At 39.3% G+C, this 23915-nt stretch overlaps 1 protein-coding gene across 1 annotated transcript in view; it reads right to left on the minus strand.

The window, feature by feature from the left end:
- CDH13 (cadherin 13) overlaps positions 1-23915 on the minus strand; it is a 548360-nt gene that overhangs the window by 214684 nt on the left and 309761 nt on the right. The window lies entirely within an intron of this gene.

Consider the following 23915-nt stretch of genomic DNA (forward strand, 5'->3'; position numbering starts at 1 on the left):
AAGTTCTCAGAGACTCATCGCTTTGTCAGATTGGGTAAAACAGTTCTTGATAATAACCTCTAATCAATTTATATACCAGCGGCTGGACAGAAATTCATACCTGTAGAGATCTGTTATTGAGGGTGAATTGGTCTCAGGGCTCATGTGCTAAACATGTATATGCATGTGCTACATGTGGCAGCACAGGTCTCCTCAATCCTGGGCCAAAATCCAGAACAGGACCATGGCCAGTATTCTAAAATACATAGTAATCAAACACAGAGGATCGCCAGCTTTCACAACTGCAAATGTTATTAACCCCTGAATGACACGTAACCCACTAGTATATCAGATGGCTGTTAAGGGAGTATGAAGAAGGTTCATGGGCTGTACTCTCACCATACAAGCCATTCATTTGCTGTATATTGCAGTAGACATGCACTAGTTTCACCCACTATAGGTGCTGTGGTCAAAACCAAGAGGACCAATGCAAAACAGAATCAAAAGACAAATTGATGGTCAGAAGGCAAGCAAGAATTACGGAAGTCTGGAAAACACTACCAAGCTCCATCGAAGACTTATAAAAAGTACTGGGAAGTGGGCTATCCTCTTATAAGATATCAGAGTCCTGGGCCAGCGGTGGATTGATTGGTGGACTGGTCCCCAGACATCTAAACAAACCAGGCTAGCAGGAATATGAGTGGATGATTCATCTGTACATCAAAGCTAGCTGAACCGTCTGCTGTGCAGAACAAAGTCAACAGAAGATGGATAGGTGTGGTGAAAATAAATTATGACAGCTAGGAGTGAAGTAAGGCAGTGTTCAGACTAGTGCATAACAGAATCCAAACTAAGTACAAAATCACAATCAGCAGCACACATTTTGCTGTACTATTTGGGCAGAGGATGGTGCAGCCTGAGCTTGCACACATGTTACAGCTCTTATTCTATACCTAGACTCATAATCTGACATGGATTCTGCAGGTTCTGCAGGGGTCCAATAAATCAATTTAATAATGTATGCAATATGTATAATGTGAATTGATGACAAAACGATTTACAGACACAGAGTTAATGACATTCTGTGTTTTCATTGACTTCTACTACATGACCTTACTAGCTGGTTTAGATGCAATCAAAGTAAAATCTATTCAGAATTATAGGTTCTCTACACTATGTGCCTTGGTGCTTAATGAAGCAATTTTTTTTTTAAATGGTTGTTATAAAGGTCAATATAAATTTGAATTGTATCATATCATTGTCAAGTATAAGATGTTGTAAAGCCCAAATTATATTTTTCTATCAATGTGTATAAAAGTTATCTTTTCATTGACTAAAGTATCTTCCTCACAAAGGTTCGTACAGCAAATTCTGACCTTTCTTATCAAAAACCAACTTAAAATCACTATTCAATATTTTCTATGAAAAGCAGACGGAAAGTGCATAATCCCCTCGGTAATAAATATGCCCTGTCACATAAATTAAGAAATGCCCTCTCCCTTGTAACTATTAGAGTCACTGCTGATCATGTCCCAAGGGAATTCCCTAAAGCCTAAATGGTCAGTCCAACTACCTTCATGTCTCTAAACTTGACTTAAAGGGGTATTCTCGTCTGGGCATTCACATTCAGTCTCACTAATCTTCCATATATAAACATTTCTTCAATTGGATGTTATTAAAAAAAATGTTCCTGTGTGAAGATAATTTCCTATAAACATAGCCATGTTGTCCCTTAGAAACGAGATAGCTTCCTCGGTTACGACCACGTCACACTCTGGCAGCAGTGGCCAGACATGCGTTATAGAGCCCTGCCTGTGGGACATGAACTCCCACATTCCCAACTCTGTACATTTCAAGTACAAAAACTTTTTGTTTCTTTGTGCAATCCCTCCAGCAGAGGTGGCCGTATCCAGGGAGGCAGTCTTGTTTCTAAGGGACTATATGACTACATTTATGAGAAATTATCTTCACACAGGAACATTTTTTTTTATAACATCTAATTGAAGAAATGTTTATATATGGCAGATTAATGAAACTGAATGTGAATGCCCAGATGAGAATACCCCTTTAACTGTGTTTATAAATAAATTCAGTACACATTTTGATGCAAGTTGTACATGCAACAAATACCTTATATGTTAAACTAATCTTCTGTTTCACAAAATAATGCAAAAGTGACAATTGACTAGTAAATAGTTGAGGCAGTCTACCACGCTGATGCACAGAATTCTTCAGTGTCGGCACCATAAGTGACTAATCATTGCACTTTTAACCTGCCGTCAGCAACAGATTAGCGAATGAAACATGCAATATATGGTTTCTTATCAAACTGTCACTGTAGACAACTTGAATAAAGCTTTTCTTATGCAGTCAAGATATTTTCTCTTAAAAAGCATAAATCGGACATTCTGCATCCTAGCTTTTATCACATTTGTCTGAGAAATAGTTTTATGGGACTGACTGTAGTAAAGTGAAGAATTCCTCTCAACATGATCCAGAAACAAATGCTATGCATTCATCTTACATATCAATAGGTCACAACTGTTAGAGTTTTGAAATCAGATAAACCATGAAATAAATTTTATGTCCCTTTCATATAAACATATGATTTTTCTTTAGTCATGTATTTCAGTGACGTATTTGGCCGCATACACATCACCTTTTTAACCATATGTGCACCTATGTCACCGTATCCGTTCCCCATAAAATACATTGGGTTGGAAAATTATGTTATCAGCTTGCTCAACCCCAAATCCAAAAATACATGGCATCATATGGTGCCCAACTATATGCAACACATATTTAAATGTTCACATAGGTTTCTATGGGGTGTACAGAACAAATATGCAGGGTAAAATAGGATATGCTCTATATCTTTTTATGTTTTGCTCATGGTATGGTGGGCAATATAGCAAATTATTGGATGACCGTATTGCCCTCTGTAGGGAATGTGGCTGTGTGCTATCCATGTGAAAACAGTAGGGCATGAGTAGCACACAGCCATTTTTATATGTTCCTGTGAAAGTCTGGGTCATAAATTTGACCTTACAGCTAAAATACTAAATGAAAAATATCAGGTTAGGCTTTGCATGCATAGACTGGGACTTCCCAAAAGAGATCAATAAAGTTATATTGTATTGTATTGTACTACCACTCAATAGGGTAATACAAACTTGCATATTCTTACAATAGCTTGGCAAAAAAGGCAATACAGGGACTATACACAGGGAAACTTATACAATACATTTTTATATTTTATGGATTTATTTTGGACAGTTCAACTGATATTCAAGACTTGTTTGCTTTTTAAGTCTCCATTATTAACGTAATTGCTGCTACTTTTTTCGCTAACCGTTAATCAATAGTGAAAGACAATGCAGTGAGATTGCCCATATTTAGACGGAGCTCAGCAAATAGGGAATAGTGACAGCAAATTATTCTGTTTTTGCATCCAACAACTGCAGAAACTAATTTACTTTGCAAAGAGATAATTAGAAGGTGTCCGTGGCTGCTGTTTGTGTGACAGCACTTTCATTTTCCAACATTTTCATAATTTGACAAAGGCCATTATGGGTTCAGAGCCGTCATCCAGAGCTGTTTGTCTCAAGTACAGCTCTGTATTCAGTGACCCCTTGTAATGATAATGTGGTTCCTATATTAATTCTTGATGTCATTCCTTTTATATTAATAAAGCAAATTGTTACTTTAAAAAGTGCAACAACTATAAAAGAGTCTCCACATTGTATTTATTAATCATAGATCCTCCTATGGGAAGCATCATTATTTATATGTCACCAGAAGATGGAATATTCATTAATTCACTGCAGACCCATCTAAAAGCACAATAAAACATAGTGGCAGTGATAGACAACAATATTTATTGTACCAATTAGAAGATTGTAGGTTCTGCAGAGGAATCAGTTATTTAAAGGTCACCAATGGCATTAACCCCTTCCGGCCGCAGCCCTTTTTCATTTTTGCGTTTTCATTTTTCACTCCCCACATTCAAAAATCTGTAACTTTTTTATTTTTCCATGGACAGAGCTGTGTGATGGCTTATTTTCTGCATAACAAATTACACTTCAAAATGGTGGTATTTAAAATTCCAAATGCAGTGAAATTGGTAAAAAAAACGCATTTGTGCCGTATTCTTGTGGGCTTCACTTTTACAGATTTCACTGTGCACCCCAAATGACATGTCTAATTTATTCTTTGGGTCGGTACGATTACAGGGATAACAAATCTATATAGGTTTTATAATGTTTTCATACATTTAAAAAAATTAAAACCTCCTGTACAAAAATTTTATGGGGGGATTTTGCCATCTATGACTAATAACTTTTCCTACTTTGGTGCATGGAGCTGTGAGTGGTGCCGTTTTTTGTGTGGATTTTGATGACTTTTACAATGTTATCATTTTTAGGACTGTACGACCTTTTGATCACTTTTTATAGAATTTAAATTTTTTTTTAAATGGCAAAAAAGTGCCATTTTCGACTTTGGGCACGATTTTCTGTTACGGGGTTAAACGCAGTGAAAAACCGTTATCATAGTTCGATAGATCGGGCATTTTCAGACGCTGTGATACCTAATGTGTTTATGATTTTTACTGTTTATTTATATTTATATCAGTTCTAGGGAAAGGGGGGTGATTAGAATTTTTAGGTTATTTGATTCAAATTTTTTTTAAACTTTTTTAAACTTTTTTTTTTCTATTTTTCAGTACTTTAACCCTAGGGTGTCTGTACGATCCTATCATATACTGCCATACTACAGTGTATGTGTATTTTACTACTGATAGCACATTGTAATGAATAGGTTAACCCGAGGCTACCATGGCGACGGATCTCCGCTCTCCGATGACGTCACGGGGAGCGATGATCCTCTGCAAGATGGCGGCGTAACTTTGCCAGCGGTGATCAGCGCGCAAAAAACACCCGCAATATGCAGCAAAGACTTACCGGCTATGGAGAGGGCTCAGCCCGTGAGCCCTCTCCATGCACCCGCACCCGGCATGTGACCTAGTATTACGTCACATGTGGGTAAGGGGTTAATGCAAAGGTTTCAAATTCAGTGCATAATGGGAGTGGCCTTTTCATGTACAAGAACACAATGACTATAATACCACCTCCTGATACAAAAATATAATTTTGTACAGGATAGATGTAGAAGAAAATAACTAAACTATATGCTGTAATACATGGCCTCTGTATAACAGAATGCCTGATATAAAAATGGCCCTATGTACAAGAACTGCTAAAATACTTCACCATATGTACATGAAAATGACAACTATAATACTGCTGTATATGTACATGACCCTAATTGCTATAATGCTGCTCTTAAGTAGAGTACAGGGAAATAACTATTAAACACCACATTCCAAATTATTAGGAAATTAAATTTATCTCTGATTTTCCTAAATGATCTATGCAAATGACATTATTATAAAAATCATTGCCTGTTAGAATATAAATCAAATTTTAGCAAACAAGCCTCCCAACGATAATAGCATATTTTTCAACATAAAAAATCTCAAAATGCACAGTTCCAAATTATTATGCACAGCAGAGTTCCCAAACAATTTGTAGGTTGTAAAGAACTGAAAATGGCCATTTGTTGAACTTGCTCCATTAGGAGGTCACATTCACTGAAATCAAAAGCTATTTCAAGCCAATACATCCTAACAGGCCAAGATACATTTAACATGGGACCGTTCTTTGACATCACCTTCACAATTCTTGCATGTATTGAACGTGAGAGTTTTTGAAGAGTTTCTGCTAGAATTTCTTTGCATGATGTCAGAATAGCCTCCCAGAGCTGCTGTTTTGATGTGAACTGCATCCCACCCTCATAGATCTTTTTAAAAGTCTTGTTTACTGATGATTGTCATGCAAACATAGATGGCCAGATGGATGGAGTAGTGAATGGTTGGTGGATGGCCACCATGTCTCTACAAGGCTGCAATATCAGTAATGAGGTGGTGGAGTTTTGGGCCGGAGTTATGGGGAGAGAGCCTGCAGGCCCCTTTAGGGTTGCTAAAATGACCATGGCAAAGTATATAGAGTTTCTCACTGACCACTTTCTTCCATGGAACAGAAAGAAAAATTGTGCCTTCCGAACCAAAATCATCTGCTATGGGCATAAAATGGGAGATCTCATGGTGTGGCCAACATCTTCCTCTGACCTCAACCCAATAGAGAGTTCACATCAAAACAACAGGTCTGGGAGGAGATTCTGACATCATGTAAAGAAATTCAAGAAGAAACTCTCCAAAATCTCACATGTTCAATAGATACAGAATTGTGAATGTGATATCTAAGAAGTGTTCATATGTTACATGTAACTTGGCCAGTTTTAGATGTTTTAGATTGAAATAGCTTTTGTTTTCAGTGAATCTGACCTTCTAATGCTGCAAATTTAACAAATAACCATTTTCAGTTCTTTAAAACCTATAAAATATTTTGAAACTCTGCTGTGCAGAATTATTTGGAACTGTGCATTTAGATTTTTTTTTTAATTTTGAAGAATATACTGTTATCATTGGGAGGTTTGTTCAATAAAATTAATTTTATACTCTAACGGGTGATAGATTTTACTATACTGTGATTTGCATCGACCATTTAGGAAAATCGAAAATAAATATCATTTGCATAGCAATTTGGAATGTGATGTATAAAGGTCTTATATGTCCAAGAATGCAACTGCTAAAATACAGCTTCTTTGTATAAGACAATAACTACTTTCATAATGGCCACTTATAATAATAATAATAATAATAATAATAATTCTTTATTTATATAGTGCCTATAGATTATACAGCACTGCACAAAGCATGCCAAATTGGTCCCTGTCCCCATGGGGCTTACATTCAACCTACCAGTATGTTTTTTGGAGTGTGGGAAGAAACCCACACAAACACTTTGTAGAGTACAGAGATTTTACTACTATAAAAGTCCTAGGGTATCCTTTGTACATAAATGTAAGACCACTATATTACTTCCTTATAAAGTACAAGAACATAATGGCCCACATTTATTATTAGTGAGGCAAACTCACTACTCAATACTCACTACTACTCACTACATGTTCAGCGTGCAGCAGATTCATGAAAATGAATTCATGAATGTGGTGTACACTAAACGTACCCAAAATTTGGTAAAGTGAGTGCACCAGATTTTTTCGGTGCACTCAGTTTAAGGGGTGGATGCTGCATTTCTCTTGGACCCCCAACATAAATGTGGTGGCCGGTGCATAGTGTAGGTGCGACACAAAGGGGCACATGTATTATCGCATCTGCGCCCAAAAAATCCTGGGGTTTTATTGTTTTTTTGGCACAGAACTGTTGTGGATCATTTATAATGAGTTTGTGCCAGAAAGAATAGATGTTTCTGACTATCCCGACACCTCCGTCTTTTTTTGACACAAGTGGGTGTGGCCTTCCACATTATCCTCCACATTTATGTGTATTTTCTCAACATTTTTAGGTGCAATTTTTGGCACACGATAGACCAGGTAAAAATTGGTCTGAGAGCAAAATTAAGGCACAGTGCATGTAAGATTTGGGCACATACTTCATTACTGTTGCAAACGATTGATTAATTCCTTCTACCAAGTAATCACTAACAGCCGTGCACCACTTTAATACATCGGGCTGTGCTTTCTGGAGACTGATCTCCGATGCCGACAGTCATCCTTGCGGCACAATTAGTAAATCCCCCCCAAAATGTGTCTCAGGTTCCACCAGTTTCTAGCTGGTGAACACTTGTCTTTTGCAGGGCCAGATTTATCACTGTGATGATGAATTCTGGTGCAAGATAAGACTGTTGGTTCCTAGTTTAGAACTAATTTTAGTTTGTCTAAACTGTGTGCCAGAATTTTGGGCCCATGGACGATTTCCTGCAAGCCACGCCACTTCCCCACAAGGCCACACCCCTTACCCGGATAATTCGGAAAAGGGACAAAAAAGGTCTAAAAGCCTTGATAACTGTAGTGCAAGGCATTTTAGACAGCGTTTTTGGTGCAAAACCACCAGAATTGCGATACAAGTGCGTTTATAAATCCCCCCAATATTTGCGCAGACACTTCATAAATACATGTCTAACCAGTTTGCACATCTATTTATGTGCAGTCTACGCCAGAAATCTGGAGCATACTGCTTAATAAATCTGGGCCAATAATTCTAATACAGTCTCCAGATGGAAGGTTCTGATATGTATTAGAACAGGTGAATATTTTTAGATTTTTATATTGGCATGCCTTCCTTTACCACCAAGCTTTATCTGATTCGTCTCCTGTGCAATAATCATGAACCCTGAAAATGTAAAATGAGGAATGCCAAATTTGACTGCATCTACTAGTAATCTCATTTTAACGTGGTGTGGTCGCCTACCCATGATGTCGCATACAAAATTCTATATTTGTTTTGTTCTGGGACACATCATGGCCACACATGGGTAAAAACCTAAAGAGGGTGAAGGTCATGTCAATGACAATCAATTCACATTTTTAATTGCTAGTAATAGTAACTTGGACAAATGACTTCACAGCGAAGCTCAGGAGTTGCCGACTCTGGAAGCAAGCTTGCCTTTTCATCTGAGAAAACTTTAATTTACTTCTCTCTTTACCGTCTACAAAATGCAAAATTCCATATAAAACGAGACGATCAAAGATTCTTTAATCATTTATCATTTGTGGCTGATTCCAATTTTCTGTCAATGGAACACAGCATGTATCTAGCTGCTGCAAATTACTGTAAAGTTCTGGGGCTGCTGAGAAGGAAAAGTTACATCTTGGCAACAAAACGGAAGCTGACTGGAGTCTGAACTGCTGTACCGGTAATTGCAAAGTGTTTTGTGTGTGTTCCCGGTTTGTAAAACAATTGTAGTGGTTAAGAGAGAAATTAAACAAGGGGGGCACTTTATAAACTGCACATGAATGGCTTTGAGTGAACTGCATCATTTCTGGCATTTTAAGGCCCTCGTAGCAGGAGGAAATTCAATTCCAGGATGAATTCAAAGAACATTAATTTGAAAGATTATAATGTATAAACATTATCAAATTAAAGTCAGCAGCAAAATATGGACAGAGTGTTGTGCAATCTGTGATTGTGATATATATATTGCGGTCAAGTGCCCTGAGGAATATAATGATGAAGATCAGATGCTTAACCATTTCATTTCTCATCTTAGACAGCAGACAAGGTAGAGCATGGGGGAATAACAAAAAGTGCTAGTGCTCCCCTGCAAAGCCTCCACTGTTTTTTAATATGGCATAGGGTCATTTTGGCCTCTCTGGTACCACAGCTCATTGTAACTTCTACTTCTGCATTTATAATACTGGCAGCCCCCTATTTTTGGCTACAGTAAGTTACCCTTGAGTCATTAAATCCAGCAAACAGTCAGGAGCACATTCATTCTGCTTGCATAGGAGTTAAGACAATAATTAGCAGGCAGATTCTTTATCAGTAAGTGAGCCCACCTCTAAAAAACAGAAGAGTTGGCAGTTTGCTGCTTTGGAGAATTCAGTCAAGTGTTAATGTAATGCCAAGGGTGTAAGACATCAACAATGATCTCAGAGATGCAATTGTTGCTACCCATCTTATCAGATAGGTTTATATGGAAATGAACTAACCCAAATGAAAGACAACCAAAAATGGTAGAACTGGTAAATATGGGGTGAAGGCATTACCAAGATGCCCTATTTACTAGTGTAGAGATATTCACTCACAAAATTGGAAAGACAGTAGAAAACATGTAATGTAATGTAAAACATTTTTAACCCCTTGAGGATCAGGCCATTTTTCGTTTTTACATCTTTAATTTTCACTCCCCACCTTCAAAAATCTACAACTTTTTTATTTTTCCATTTAGAGATCTGTGTATGGGCTTATTTTCTGCGTAACTAATTGCACTTCATAGTGGAGGTATTCAATATTCTATGCCATTTACTGGGAAGTGAGAAAAAAATTCTAAATGCAGTGAAAATGAAGAAAAAACACATTTTCGCCATTTCTTGTGGGCTTGCTTTTTACAGATTTCCCTGTGCGCCCCAAATGACATGTCTACTTCATTCATTGGGTCAATATGATCATGGGGATACCAAATTTGTATAGGTTTTATAATGTTTTCATACATTTCCAAAAATTAAAACCTCCTGTACAAAAAAAAAATTCTTCATGTAGCCGTTTTCTGGCGCTAATACATTTTTCATAATTTGGTGAAAGGAGCTGTGGGTGGTGTCATTTTTTACAACTTTTAAATGACGCTTTCAATGCTTCTATTTTTAGAACTGTACGACTTTTTAAACACTTTTTATTGAATTTTTTATATTTTTCAAAATGGCAAAAAAATGCTATTTGCGACTTTGGTTGCTATTTTCTGTTACGATGTTAAACACAGTGAAAAAACTTTATTATATTTTGATAGATCGGGCATTTTCGGATGCAGCGATACCTAATGTGTTTATGATTTTTACTGTTTATTTATATTTATATGACTTCTAGGGAAAGGGGGGTGATTTGAATTTTTACTTTTTTTAAATTTTTTTTTAATTATATTTCAGACTCCCTAGGGTACTTTAACCCTAGGTTGTCTGATTGATCCTACCATATACTGCCATACTACAGTATGGCAGTATATGGGGATTTTGCACACCATCTATTATAATGTGCAAATCGCGCATTGTAATAGCCTAGATCATGATAGCCTTGGATCTTTGTGAGACCCGAGGCTGTCATGGCAACAGATTGCCGATCCCCGATGACGTCATGGGGAGCGATGATTGGAGACAAGATGGCTTATGCGCCTCCGGCTCTTTAATGCCACCCGCAGCTTTGCCGGTGGTGATCAAAGGGTTAACACCAGCGATCAGTGCTAGCACCTATCGCGGGTGTTAGCGACGGGCATTTGCTTAATTGTGAAGCAAACTCCTGGTGAGTATGAAGAGGGCTCAGCCAGTGAGCCCTCTTCATACTCCCCCATGCGCAACAAGACATAAGGGTACGTCTTATTGCGCTATGGAGTTAATATACCAATTTTTTATTCAGGTGAGCTGCAATACTAGATCAAACCATGTTTAGGTATGGTGCTGTTTTTGAAAGGAAGCAGCCATGTTTTTCAACCTCTGAAAAATGTCTTTCCGTATGAACGCAAGTACCTCTTATGTACAACAGAAAGTTTGAAAAAGAATGGAATGAAGGGTCCATGAAAAGCAATGGTCCATCCAAAGTCCAGACCTCATGGTATGATGAGAGCTGTACATAATAAATGCCCCCAAACATCAATGATCTGAAGGAACAGTGTACAGAAGAGTGGGCCAAAATTCCTCCAAGAAGATGTGAGACTGATAAAGTCGGACAGAAAATTATTACTTCAAATTGTTGCTGCTTAAGGTGTTTCCGAAGCTGCATTTACTAATTTTACTAACCATAAGGTCAGACTCAGAAGAAAAGAATTAGTCTGTATGAGAATACCATTTTAAAGCAATAGCGTACTTCTGTTAAAGAACAATTACCATGTTTTATTACCCCAATCTGCATTTTTGCAATTGTTTGACAGTTATTGTCTCAAAATATCGCAACATTATTCAAAGGTTTAGACAATCCACAGTATTCAAAATAGACATTAATAATGCCATTACAGCATTAGCAAACCAATCCAACAGGCATGAATGGGTTAAGCAGAGAACAAATTTTAACTTTCTAATTTTGTGATTTAATAATGCAGAAACAAGATTAGGTCTCGGAGCTGTAATGTTTATTGTATGCAAAAGCTAATGGTTGGAAATAAAATTAAAACCTAGGACATTGAGGATCCAGACAGAGAATATTAGAGATCTGTAAAGATACCATTATGTCTGCTGCCATTGCTACAAGAGGGGTTTTTCACACATTGAGAATAATATAACAAAACACAGCCCACAGTCAAAACCCCATTAACATAAGTAGTGAAGCCAGCTTAATTCTACTCCGGACTGAAAATATGAATGTATTTTTTGTGCCATATAAGTAGGCTGCTTGCCGTGTTGATACAGCAAGAGCGCAGAATAAAAAAAATGTATTTAGTGTCTACCACAATTCAATTTATAGTCTTGACAATATATTAGAGTACAAAATTGTGTTTAAGTGATTCAATAATCACAGGTTAGTTCACGAGATGAAAATACCAACTAAGAGAAGAAAATTCTGCAATAATTGAATGTTTCCGTGGAGAAAACTACAATTCAACAAACACAAATATGCAAAACATACAATGCTAACAGATGTTCTTTTATATGAGCTGCACTGAACAAACAGATGATGGGTACAGTGTTTTTTTTCCATGGAACCCAGACATTGGGGGGCATTTACCAGGGCTTCTATGCCAGAAAACTGCAAACCAGCAGCAATTTCAATTACCGTATATACTCGAGTATAAGCCGACCCAAGTATAAGCCGAGGCCCCTAATTTTACCACAAAAACCTGGTAAAACCTATATATTTTTTACTCGAGTATAAGCCGAGTTTAGGTTTTCAGCACATTTTTTTAGTGCTGAAAAACTAGGCTTATACTCGAGTATATAAGGTATTTCCCTCTTTCCACCATCTCCACACCAAGGGGGCGTAGAAGGGCATGATGGTGAGTGCACCTGGTGGGGCAGTGGGGCGTCATTTCATATCCGATTTTCAGGAAGCATTTAAAGGGAAACAACTGCGATCATTGCCAGCAACAATCATGGCTGATGCTGGTGGGGATGAGCTTTCAAGTACCTCAATGGATTTGCACATCCCCGATTACCAGGAACACCAACTTGGTGTTCCCAGCGATGAGAGTAATGTTTAGCCTTCATGAATTTTCAGTTGCCAGACACTTTGTTGAGGTAAGTGGAGGTTACTTATCTTATAAAATGGAAAAGGATATCTTATGAATCTCCATAGGTTCCCTTGACTATAAGGTCTAAAACAGATATATAATGCTTACATATGGGATTCTATGACAATGATGAATATCACTATGTCAATGGAGGTTCTAAGAACTAGAACATAGTGTCATTTAGGGTCTCAGTTTAAAATTATTACATTATTACATTCACATGACAATGGTTGACAAGAAATGTCAAGCTTTCTGGCACAATTTTTAACTTATGTGTCCCATATTTGGAGTGCCTTCCATGTGTATTCTGCCCGGAACATACAGCATGCTGTTACAGTGAGCTATTTTGTCACTTTTTTCCTGAAGGAAATCCATAGTAAAGAACTCATTGTGAACTGATCATACAGATTCCTGGACACTGGCACATGCTTACTTAGGCACCTTAAGATCTGAGGTCACAAACAACAAAATCCTGATCGTTGGGGTGTGGGACCTATGACTTGTTTCTGTTGTGTCATTCTGATGTAGCAGCAATGTTTAGGTAGAATTCATGTGTTGTGTAAAAATCTGATGTGATAGCTTAAAGGGGCTGGCTACTTTTCAATAAAACTCTTCTCTATTTGCGTGTGTTTGTTTCTGCAGCCTTTTCCTGTTCTCAGAATGCTGCCCTTTGCATAAACCAACAGAATCCATCTCTGTCTCTGCTTCGAGTCATCCATGTGACGTCACCCCCTCTCTATCGTGGTCCATCCACACTGACAGAGACAGGGAGAGGAGATGAATGAGTTATAATCTGCAGCTGCAGCTCCTTGTATTCAACAGAGCAGGTTTAAAGAAAGAAGCATGGAGGGTCTGCAAACAGTATAAAAGTTAATAGTAAGATTGCTTAGTCACTTGAATATTTAGGGATTTTCTAGGAGGCAGTAAAGGCACGTGGAGAACTTATAAAAAAGAAAATTTATATCTCACACAACTTGGAATTTATTCCCAGATTTTTACACCATTATCAGTAGTTTTGTAATGTGGTCACTAGATAGAGTGTTATTTTGTGTCCTGAAACTAAATCAATTCTACTTTTAAGACATTATTGAAGCTTTATTGAAAATTTGGTCTACTGATGGCTGACTGGTACATCTCTGCTGGACAACACTGCACACACACCACCAATACACAAAGCTTAGCCAAGAGGAATCATAGAAAATAAGAAGTACATAACACCAGTTGCTTATTGAGCCAATTGGGGTTCCCTTATCCTCTCTCACACATTTTTATATTCTGTCTTCTCATGCATAAAAATGATGCTGCATTAACTCAACACAGTTCAGAGATATACTGAAAACAAAAAGAGAATTATTATGTAATACCGTAAGCACCTCTACATATTGGCACAACAAGACATTTTAAATTAGTTACAAAAACAGGAAATGATAAATAGGACTTTTATAAGGTAAATGATGAACAGAAATAAATATAGCAGAAATCCTCATTTGGGCACATACAGATATATGTTAATAGTGTTTTGTGGGGAAAACTCTGGTGATAAGCTGTTAAAGTATCCTGCTTTATTCAATACTTGTATGTGACATAAAACAGCAAAATAGAAGACAGAAACACCATACACAGACAGTAACACCATACAAGTAGAATGGTAAAGCTATCTGTTTGCAAAGAGAAAGAAGCAGAGGCAGGAGCGTAACTTGAGGGGGTACAGAGGTTGTGGTCGCACCCGGGCCCAAGTGGTTTAGGGAGCCCTTATGGTGTCACTTTCCCATATAAGAAGACTATTACTATAAACCATACATTATAGTCGGGCCTAGCACAGACTTTGCATTGGGGCCCATCAGCTTCTAGTTATGCCACTGAGCAGATGTCTCAAATTTTTATTTGTAGAATATATAGATTTATCAAACAAAACATAATCTCATTGTAGTGACATAATAGTAGATGTAATGAATAAAGACACCGGTCCATCAAGCTCAACCTATAACCCTGCAGTGTTTATCCAAACGAAGGTCATAAAAATAAGATGGTTGATGCCAACCAGCTCATATTGGAAGACACCAATTATTTAACAAATATCTCAAAACTGTACTGAATACTTTATGTCTGGTGATTTGTATATGGCAAGACTCTTTATTGGCATTCAGAGAAAGTGTACCCTGAACTGACATGCATTCTCTGTCAGGAATACTGAGAGATCCTCTTCAATGTAGAGTTCTTTGTGAATCCCTAGTGTTACTATTTCTTGTAGTATTTATACTGTTCTTGCATAACGTTCCCAATGTCGTCAACATTTGAAGAAGACCATCTCTGTTATTGCATGGATGGAATTCATGAAGACTTTCTAGAAGTCAACTTGAGAGCAGAATCTATTATTAAGATACTGCATTATTTGTACAAAGCAAAAAAACAACCAATGAGATTTACTGGAGGAGACTTGAAGGGCAAGAATATTTCTTTAATTCTGTCCTAGTGTCCTAGTATCCTGAAAATAAAGAAGCCATAAAGAAAATAACAGACTTTAATGTCCGGCATCGGTAAAAACTTCTGCTTTGTCCTGGAGCAAGTTTCACTGCACTCTATTCTGACAAGTTCCATTTATATTACATTTTTCGGAAACAGATTTCTTGTTTCTCTAAATTCAGTTGGGGATTGTTAAAATGGATATAGTATATTGCAATTTTCTCTGTGGAGGTTTTTGCGGTTAATAAGAAGCATAGACCTTTCCTCCAATCTTCACTCCATCTTTATAAGAAATTCATTTTTATAGGCAAGGGGGTAATTTTTTTTTTTTTGCAGAGCTGCTCTTCCCACTGTAATATGAGTTATGCAGTTGCAACCATAGATGGCTATTTCTGGGCTTTCTGGTCAACTACCTTAAAGTGATGAGTAAATTGGAAGAAATTAAGGTTCAACGGGTCAGTCCAAATATTGTGAACAAATTTTGGTAGGGGACCTGGCCACAAACTTTGATCAATACATATACCCAATTGAGGTTAATGAGGACTTTTAACACCCAGAGATTGTTGTAAAATCAGGGTAAACAGGGCTAGAGGGCTGTTGACAGAAATATGTCCCTCACTTCTATTGTTCGTACTCTGTAATGTAATATTATATCTGTACACATCCCTTTTGATTGGTAAAGCAGTGTGAAATTTGATGGCGCTATAGAAATAAGGACTATTATTATTTTTATACACTGGCCAAAGCAGAGTAGCTTTTTGGTGCCCTCCTTTGCATTCCATATTCCTTGTCCCAATCTAAATGTAATAGAGGACCGAAAGATCCACCAAGATCTAGTTGTTGTCAGTCAGTTATAAGGGTGCAAGGGTTCCAGTACTGAAACTCCATCCTGTAATAATATATGAAATTGTCAGGGAATCCATGAATATTTTGCTGTGTCAAACACCCATAGTGTTGTATCTCTAGGTACTCCTGTAACACCAAGAATAAATACATGCAGCTTCAGAAAGGATACAGAGTGGCGAGTACCACAGAAGAGGAAATTCTTTCTAAAAGCTATTTATGGTTCCTGTGGGCACATGTATATGTTGCAAGGACATCTTAAATTCATAATCAATGGTTTATTAAATGTGTTAAACATAAGTGGTAAAGTAATGTCTTCTAAAAAGATATTTTTTTGAGAATGGGAAAAGAAAATTGCCAAATTTGGTGCGTTTAGCAGAGTACGATTTTTAGGGCAATCAATCAAGAAATGCTTTTTGTAACCTTTTAAAATCATTGGATAAAAGCTCCAATTTGAGATGAACTTATTTGGTGGATTCTAAGGGCATCAAAGATGTAAGACTGTTAAACACTTATTTTGAATTTACCTGATTTGTCCTCCTTGTAAAGGGCTCAAGGGTTGAGCCTTCTCCATAGCCAGTGGGCATGTGCTGCATATTGCAACAAACACCCATCGGTAAAGCCAGCAATCAGTGCTAGCACCGATAGCAGGTGTTAAACCTTCGATTGCCATTGACAAAGCTGTGACAAAGCTGTGCTTGGGCGCCACCATGTTGGCTTAGACCATTGCTCCCTGTGATATCATCGGGGAGCAGCAATCAGTTGCTATGACAATATAAAAAATGTATTAAAAAGTGATCAAAAGGTCATACAGTCCTCAAAATGGTAGTATTGAAAACAGCACCAAAAGTTGCAAAATAACACGCTAGACACAGCTCAGTACACTAAAGTATGAAAAAGTTATTAGCACCAGAACCTGGCAAAATGAATAATTTTTTTTGTACAGGAGGTTTTAATTTTTGTAAATGTATGAAAACATTGATCGTAGCGTGATCGTACCCACTCAAAGAATAAAGTTGACTTGTCATTTGGGGCGCACAGTGAAAGCCGTAAAATCCAAGCCCACAAGAAAACGCCACAAATTCATTTTTTTTACCAATTTCATTTGCATTTAGATTTTTATTTTCCTGCTTCCCAGTACACAGCATGGAACATTAAATACGGTCACTATGAAGTGCAATTTTTATGCAGAAATCAAGCCCTCTCCCAGCTCTTTACATGGAAAAATAAAAAGTTGTCGAAAATGGAAACAAAAAAACGAAAAAGTGCCTGGTCGTTAAGGGGTTAAAATTGCACGTGTTTAAATTATGGAACCAAAGCAGCAGCCATAGCATACACATCAAACTACCAGAGGAAGACAATGATTACTAATCGGCACGTCACTCCATGTACGAGCAGATGATTATATGGAATTAGAGGTCGAGAGAAGGTACAGGCAGTCCCCGGGTTACGTACAAGATAGGGTCCGGAGGTTTGTTCTTAAGTTGAATTTGTATGTAAGTCGAAACTGTATATCCAGACAAAAAAAATTTTGGCCCCAGTGACAATTGGAGTTTAAACATTTTTTGCTGTAATCGGACCAATGATTATCAATAAATCTTCATTACAGACACCTTACAGATGATTATTGCAATCTGGGACTATAGTAAAGTATTCAGAAAGCTTCACCAGAGGTCAGAGGGGTCTGTCTGTAACTATGGGTTGTCTGTAAGTCGGGTGTCCTTAAGTAGGGGACCGCCTGTACTATCAATGCTTGTAAGAAACCCCTGTGTTTCTGCTCCACAAAGGCCTTTCAGTCAGTAGGATAAATGCCTACATCAGATGGATCACATTACTATGCAGCAGGTGAGGTCTGGAAAATTATAAGCCTTTGCCTTTCTCATTATTTAGTCATTTAGAGATTAGATTGATTGACATATTTTACTGATAATGATCCTTTTAGAGTGTTAGAGGTGTTAGAGTCTTGTATGTTATTCGATGGTCTACTGGGCATCAGGATAACTTTTTCAGACAATCTGCTTTTTCTTCAGGAATAGTGACCATTTTTTCTATAGGCTTTAGTTTGTATTGCAGTTCGACCCTATTCATGTGACTGAACATACGACACCCAAACAATTTACTAGAGGGGAATATTTTAAAGAAATAAACATCACCTTTGAGATAGTATGCCAGGATTTACAAGTGACGTAAGCTTACTAAATTGGCCACCTCCTATTGGAGGTACGTGCCAGTATATTTCCTACCAAGTGACAATATGGTTCAATTCTATTCCATTCTGTGTAAGACCATGATTGATTTGTGATTCAATTTCCCTTGTTGTTTTTGCATGAACATTTGTGACTATTCGAAGATAATTTCCAATGAATGTAGCCATGTTAGCCATGTTGTCCATTAGAATTGAAGTAGCTGTCCTTGGATACAACCATCCCCACATTTTGGCAGCATTGGCCACAAATGCGCTACTGAGCCTTGCCTCTACGCCAGGAGTATAACTAGGAGAGGCTGAGCCCCATAGCAATCTGCTGAATGCCCCCCCCCCTTCCCCAGGCAGTACATTTATCCCAGGGGGTTGAGGGTACATACCTGTTCTAGTAAATGCAGACCACATTGGGAAAAAGATGACACTAGAGATCAGAGACTCTCCCATGTCCTTCCATCTCCAAACAACTTAGTTGTGTACTGTAGATTTCACTGTTACATACATATTGGGGCACATTTACTAAGAACAGTTCAAACTGCACTATGTGCCGATTCCTTGTGTATAGTGCAGTGTGTGCCAGATCCATGATTTGTGTCTCACATTCTTCATGAATCATGAATCCGGTAGGCTGCCTTCTTTTACCCAAAATTTTAAGATTTTCATACCTTTATCACCACAGCCATGATGGACATAGGTCAATAAGCTGTATCATACAACATCTTTCTAATCCCTTTAAGGTGAATACTGTGCATTCAGCATTGCCTGTTTATCACATAACAGCATCAGCCATTATTGTTATTAATTATGATTACCTTTTCTGACGCAAGGTGCAGGAAAATAAGTGTTTTCATCACCTGAAAAAAGCAATGCTCATATCTCATCAACCTGGCGCCGAGATTAAAAATCTCCTGATATTATCTAAGTAATTAAATTCCAAAGTGGAGGCAGCTTAGCTGGAGAGGGAAGATTAATAGGATGGGGCTGCTGGGCGATGTCTCCGCATGCATGCTCCATCACATCCATACACCGTGTTACTGCCCAGTCCCCTCACTGACACATGGATTTATCATTCCCGCCATATGGCTGATTAATCTAATATTTACATCAGATGGCAGTATACAATTATAAATATGAGCAATCCCACTCTGAAATGCTTCTCTACCATGTTTACTAGATGTTAAGATTTTGCTACCTTTAGGGGGCTGTATTTATAGCTATTGTTCTCAGAGCTACAGTATATGAATATGTTCTTAAAGGAATGTACCACTTTAAATTAAATCTTTGGAAAGGAAGGTGACTACCATATACCTGTTTGTTACTTCGGCCTTTTTGCAACTTGGGATATCTGTAATTCAGAGCCCTCAGAAAGCTGGATGACAAATATTTTAGGTATAATAGTTGCCATATTGATTGCCTCTATCACAAATATAAAGCCGCCTGTCCACCCTTTTACTGGACAATCTATGGAGCTAACAAGAAACAGTAAGCCACAATCTAATGTTTATATGAAGGGGCTTAATTCGGAGAGGCAGGGCCCCATAGCAGACTTCAGTATGGGGTCCCCCTCCCTGCTCAAAATATACATATTACAGTGTATACATGTATACTAACATATGTATATATCTTTATACATAAACATACACACATTTATACACTTTTACATTTATACACTCTTACACACACATGCACACATATAGAGAATATACACATCACAGTTACACACGGATACACAGCATATATACATCACATATTATGCTGTACAATGTGCAGAATAACATGTATATAATGGTGCACATCCTCCATTCTTTAGTGTCCAGTTGGTCAACAGGACCCCTTGACACTGCGGGCCCTACAGAGGCTGCTATGGCTGCTACTTCTGTAGTTACGCCCCTCAGGGGCGTCGCTAGGTCAAAAGATCCGGGGCCCGTGCCCCGGATCTTTTGGCCTGTGCCCCGAATGTCCCAGGTCAGTGGGACACTCGTCCCGCTGTCCGGGCATATTTCCCTACTCTCATCGCTATCTACGTGCTCAGGACGTAGATAGCGATGAGCACTGTAGTGGTGCAGGAGCCGCCGGCTCAGAGAGCGATCACACAGCGTCTCCTGCTGCAAGCAGCTCACTACAGCTGCCGGGACCAGGAGACGCCGGGTGATGACGTCACCGCTCGTGTCTGACAGTGAACAGGGAGATGTCAGAGGAAGAGCTAGAAGTGAGTATCACTGTTTTTTTTTAAAAATTATGAGTGGTGGGGGGGGGGGGGGGCACATTGCGGGGAGTTGGCATGGGGAACATTACAAGAGGCTGTGGGGACATTACTGGGAGCTGTGAAGACATGGGGGGGAGGGGTTGTTAGGGACATTATAGAGGACTTGGGGGACTGTACTGGGGGTTGTGAAGACTTTGTGGGGCTTTGGGGACATTACTGGGGGCTTTGGGGACATTACAGGCAGCTGTGAAGACAGTGGAGACATTACAGGCGACCTTAGGAATACTACTGGGGGCTGTGGGGACATTATTGGGTGCTATGGGGGATTTTACAGGGGGCTTTGAGGACATTACTAGGGCTGTGAAGACTTTTGGGGAACTGATGGGGGCATTACTGGGGACTGTGGGGACTTTAAAGGGGGCTGTGGGGAACATTACAGGGGTCTGCAAAGACATTGGGGGGATATGTGGGGCATTACATTGGGTTTTGGGGACATTACTGGTGGCTGTGAAAACTTTGGGGGGGTTATGGAGACATTAAAGTGGGCTCTGGGGGTCATTACAGGGGGCTCTGGGGGTCATTACAGGGGCTGTGAGGACATTTGGGGGCTCTGAGGACATTAGGGGGGCTCTAAGGACATTCGGGGGGCTCTGAGGACATTCGGGGGGGGCTCTGAGGACAATATTGGGGGCTGTGGATGGATGTTACAGGGAGCTCTGGGACATTACAGAGGGCTGTGAGGGAATTTGGGGGGCTGTGAGGACATTTGGGGGGCTCTGAGGACATTTGGGGGGCTCTGAGGACATTATTGGGGGCTGTGGATGGATGTTACAGGGAGCTCTGGGACATTACAGAGGGCTGTGAGGGAATTTGGGGGGCTGTGAGGACATTTGGGGGGCTCTGAGGACATTATTGGGGGCTGTGGATGGATGTTACAGGGAGCTGTGGGACATTACAGAGGGCTGTGGGGGACATTATAGAGGTCTCTGGGGAACTTCTCAATGGGGACATTACTGAACTCTAAGGGGACTTTACTTAGTGTAGGTATTTTTAGGTGAGGGGATTCTTCAGCTAGCATATGGCCACCATAGGAGTACATTGTGCATGGTACGGTGAGCACATTCGTGTGTCACCATGCCATTTCTCCGTAAGAACGGCCCTGCTGCAGGGCTTCTTATAGAGATGGGAGGGGGGAGGAGAGCTCACCCCTCCACCTCCCCAACCAGGCAGTCCTGGCTGTGGCATGAGATGTCTGTGTGGTGATCTCCACAGGGAGGACACGTGGCTGAAGAAAAGACGTGGTGATGCCAGGACCTAATGGAGAAGATAGAGGACACATCACCTGCAGTCACTGGATGTAACAAGTAGGGATTTCTCCTGTGCTTTCTGTAGCTGTATATACAGGAGTGGGCATTACTGAAATTGTGATACATATGCATTGGGGCCCGTGCCCCGGATCTTTTACCACCCTAGCAACGCCCCTGACGCCCCTGTTTATATGCTAAATGCAGTAAATCCACTGAAAACAACAAAACCCTCTGTGATCTGTTCCATCTTAATTGAGATGGATTATATTCCTGCTTCTAAAACGAGAAAGTGAACAATTGTTAGAATTAAAGGATATCTGTTAAGCGGGGATAAGAGTCACCATTGATACAAGATACATCAGTAACAGTGGAACATTCCTTAATCCTCTCTGTTCTTTCTGTACAGCTTTTTACTACATATCTAAATGGTGTGTATACGTTTGCAAAAAATACTATTTTATTGTCGACGTCAAGCAGTTTTGTGTGTGCAGTTAAATCCCCTCCATTTGTAATATCCTTATAGACTGCTGTCTACAAAGGCCTGTTACTCTATATTATTGTACAGTATTCACCATCATGAGTAAAATGATGCATTCTCTCTTTAAAGAATCCTTAAAGGACACCTGTCATCAGGTCTCTGTAACTATTTCTGTCACCTCTACCTTTTGGAGCAGCTCACAAGGATCCACCCCAGCCTTTATCTAGTCACTTCATACATTAATCATTCTAAAATCATCTTCTCTTTATTATGTAAATGAGGCTGGTCACATGGTCAGAGGCAGTGATGTCACCCCTGTTACACCTCCCCTCTCCTCGCCTTGCTCATGTCTGTGTGTAATGTGTTGTAAAGCATTGCTAGTGTCTGTGCTTTATTTGCTGAGATGCTCTCCCTCCTAATACACATGTAAGAGACACAGACATCAGCTACACATGTACCTGACATGTTCTCCCATACACATATGAGAGACACAGACATCAGCTACACAAGTACCTGACATGTTCTGTTATGCACATGTGAGAGACACAGACATCGGCTGCACAAGTAACTGACATGTTCTGCTATAACATGGCTGCATCTTGGAGCTGTTGTATCTCTCCTACACACATACACACAGGCTGCAAGGGGCACCAGCACCAGGAAGCACATGGAGGAGCCATTAAACCATTATACCTCACATCATTATAAACACTGTCAGTCATTTTTACAGTAGTATCTCATATACACAGGCTGCAAGGGGCACCAGCACCAGAAAGCACATGGAGGAGCCATTACACCATTATACCTCACATCATTATAAACGCTGTCAGTCATTTTTACAGTAGTATCTCATATACACAGGCTGCAGGGGGCACCAGCACCAGAAAGCACATGGAGGAGCCATTACACCATTATACCTCACATCGTTATAAACGCTGTCAGTCATTTTTACAGTAGTATCTCATATACACAGGCTGCAGGGGGCACCAGCACCAGAAAGCACATGGAGGAGCCATTACACCATTATACATCACATCATTATACAGACTGTCAGTCAAGCACTGGAGGTGTGGCTGTGTCTCCCACTCCTGAATAAGCTGGACAGCTTGAATATGATAATGACTCATTGGACATTTCACAGGTCATTTGCATACAGATTTAGGACCTTAGTGCTTACGTTTACAGGCATGTAGGGAGACAATGAGGGGTTCAAGGCAATTCTTTCTAATGGCAGTTTATGAAAATATATTTAGTTTAGGGGGTTAATTTTCCTGACGGGTTCTCTTTAAGAGATCCCTTCACCACATGCATGGAGAACCTTCCATGATATTGCGACCTCCTCTTCTTCTTCTATTCTCTTTCTGGCCCTGACTGTTGTAACAAAGGTCTGTTTACCTGGACCAAGCTACTTGTGACCCAACTCTGGCACTAGGCCACATATCAAACCCCCCACTCAGTTTCAAGGGGAATCTAACTGTCCCCGCATCTAATGTCAGGCCTCAGTGGTTGGACGTTACATATGTACCCCATGATTAGAATATGATGATGCTATATAAATAAAGATTTATTAATAACATTGTTATTATAT

The sequence above is a fragment of the Engystomops pustulosus genome, chromosome 7 (assembly GCF_040894005.1).
Source record: "Engystomops pustulosus chromosome 7, aEngPut4.maternal, whole genome shotgun sequence".
Lineage (NCBI taxonomy): Eukaryota > Metazoa > Chordata > Amphibia > Anura > Leptodactylidae > Engystomops > Engystomops pustulosus.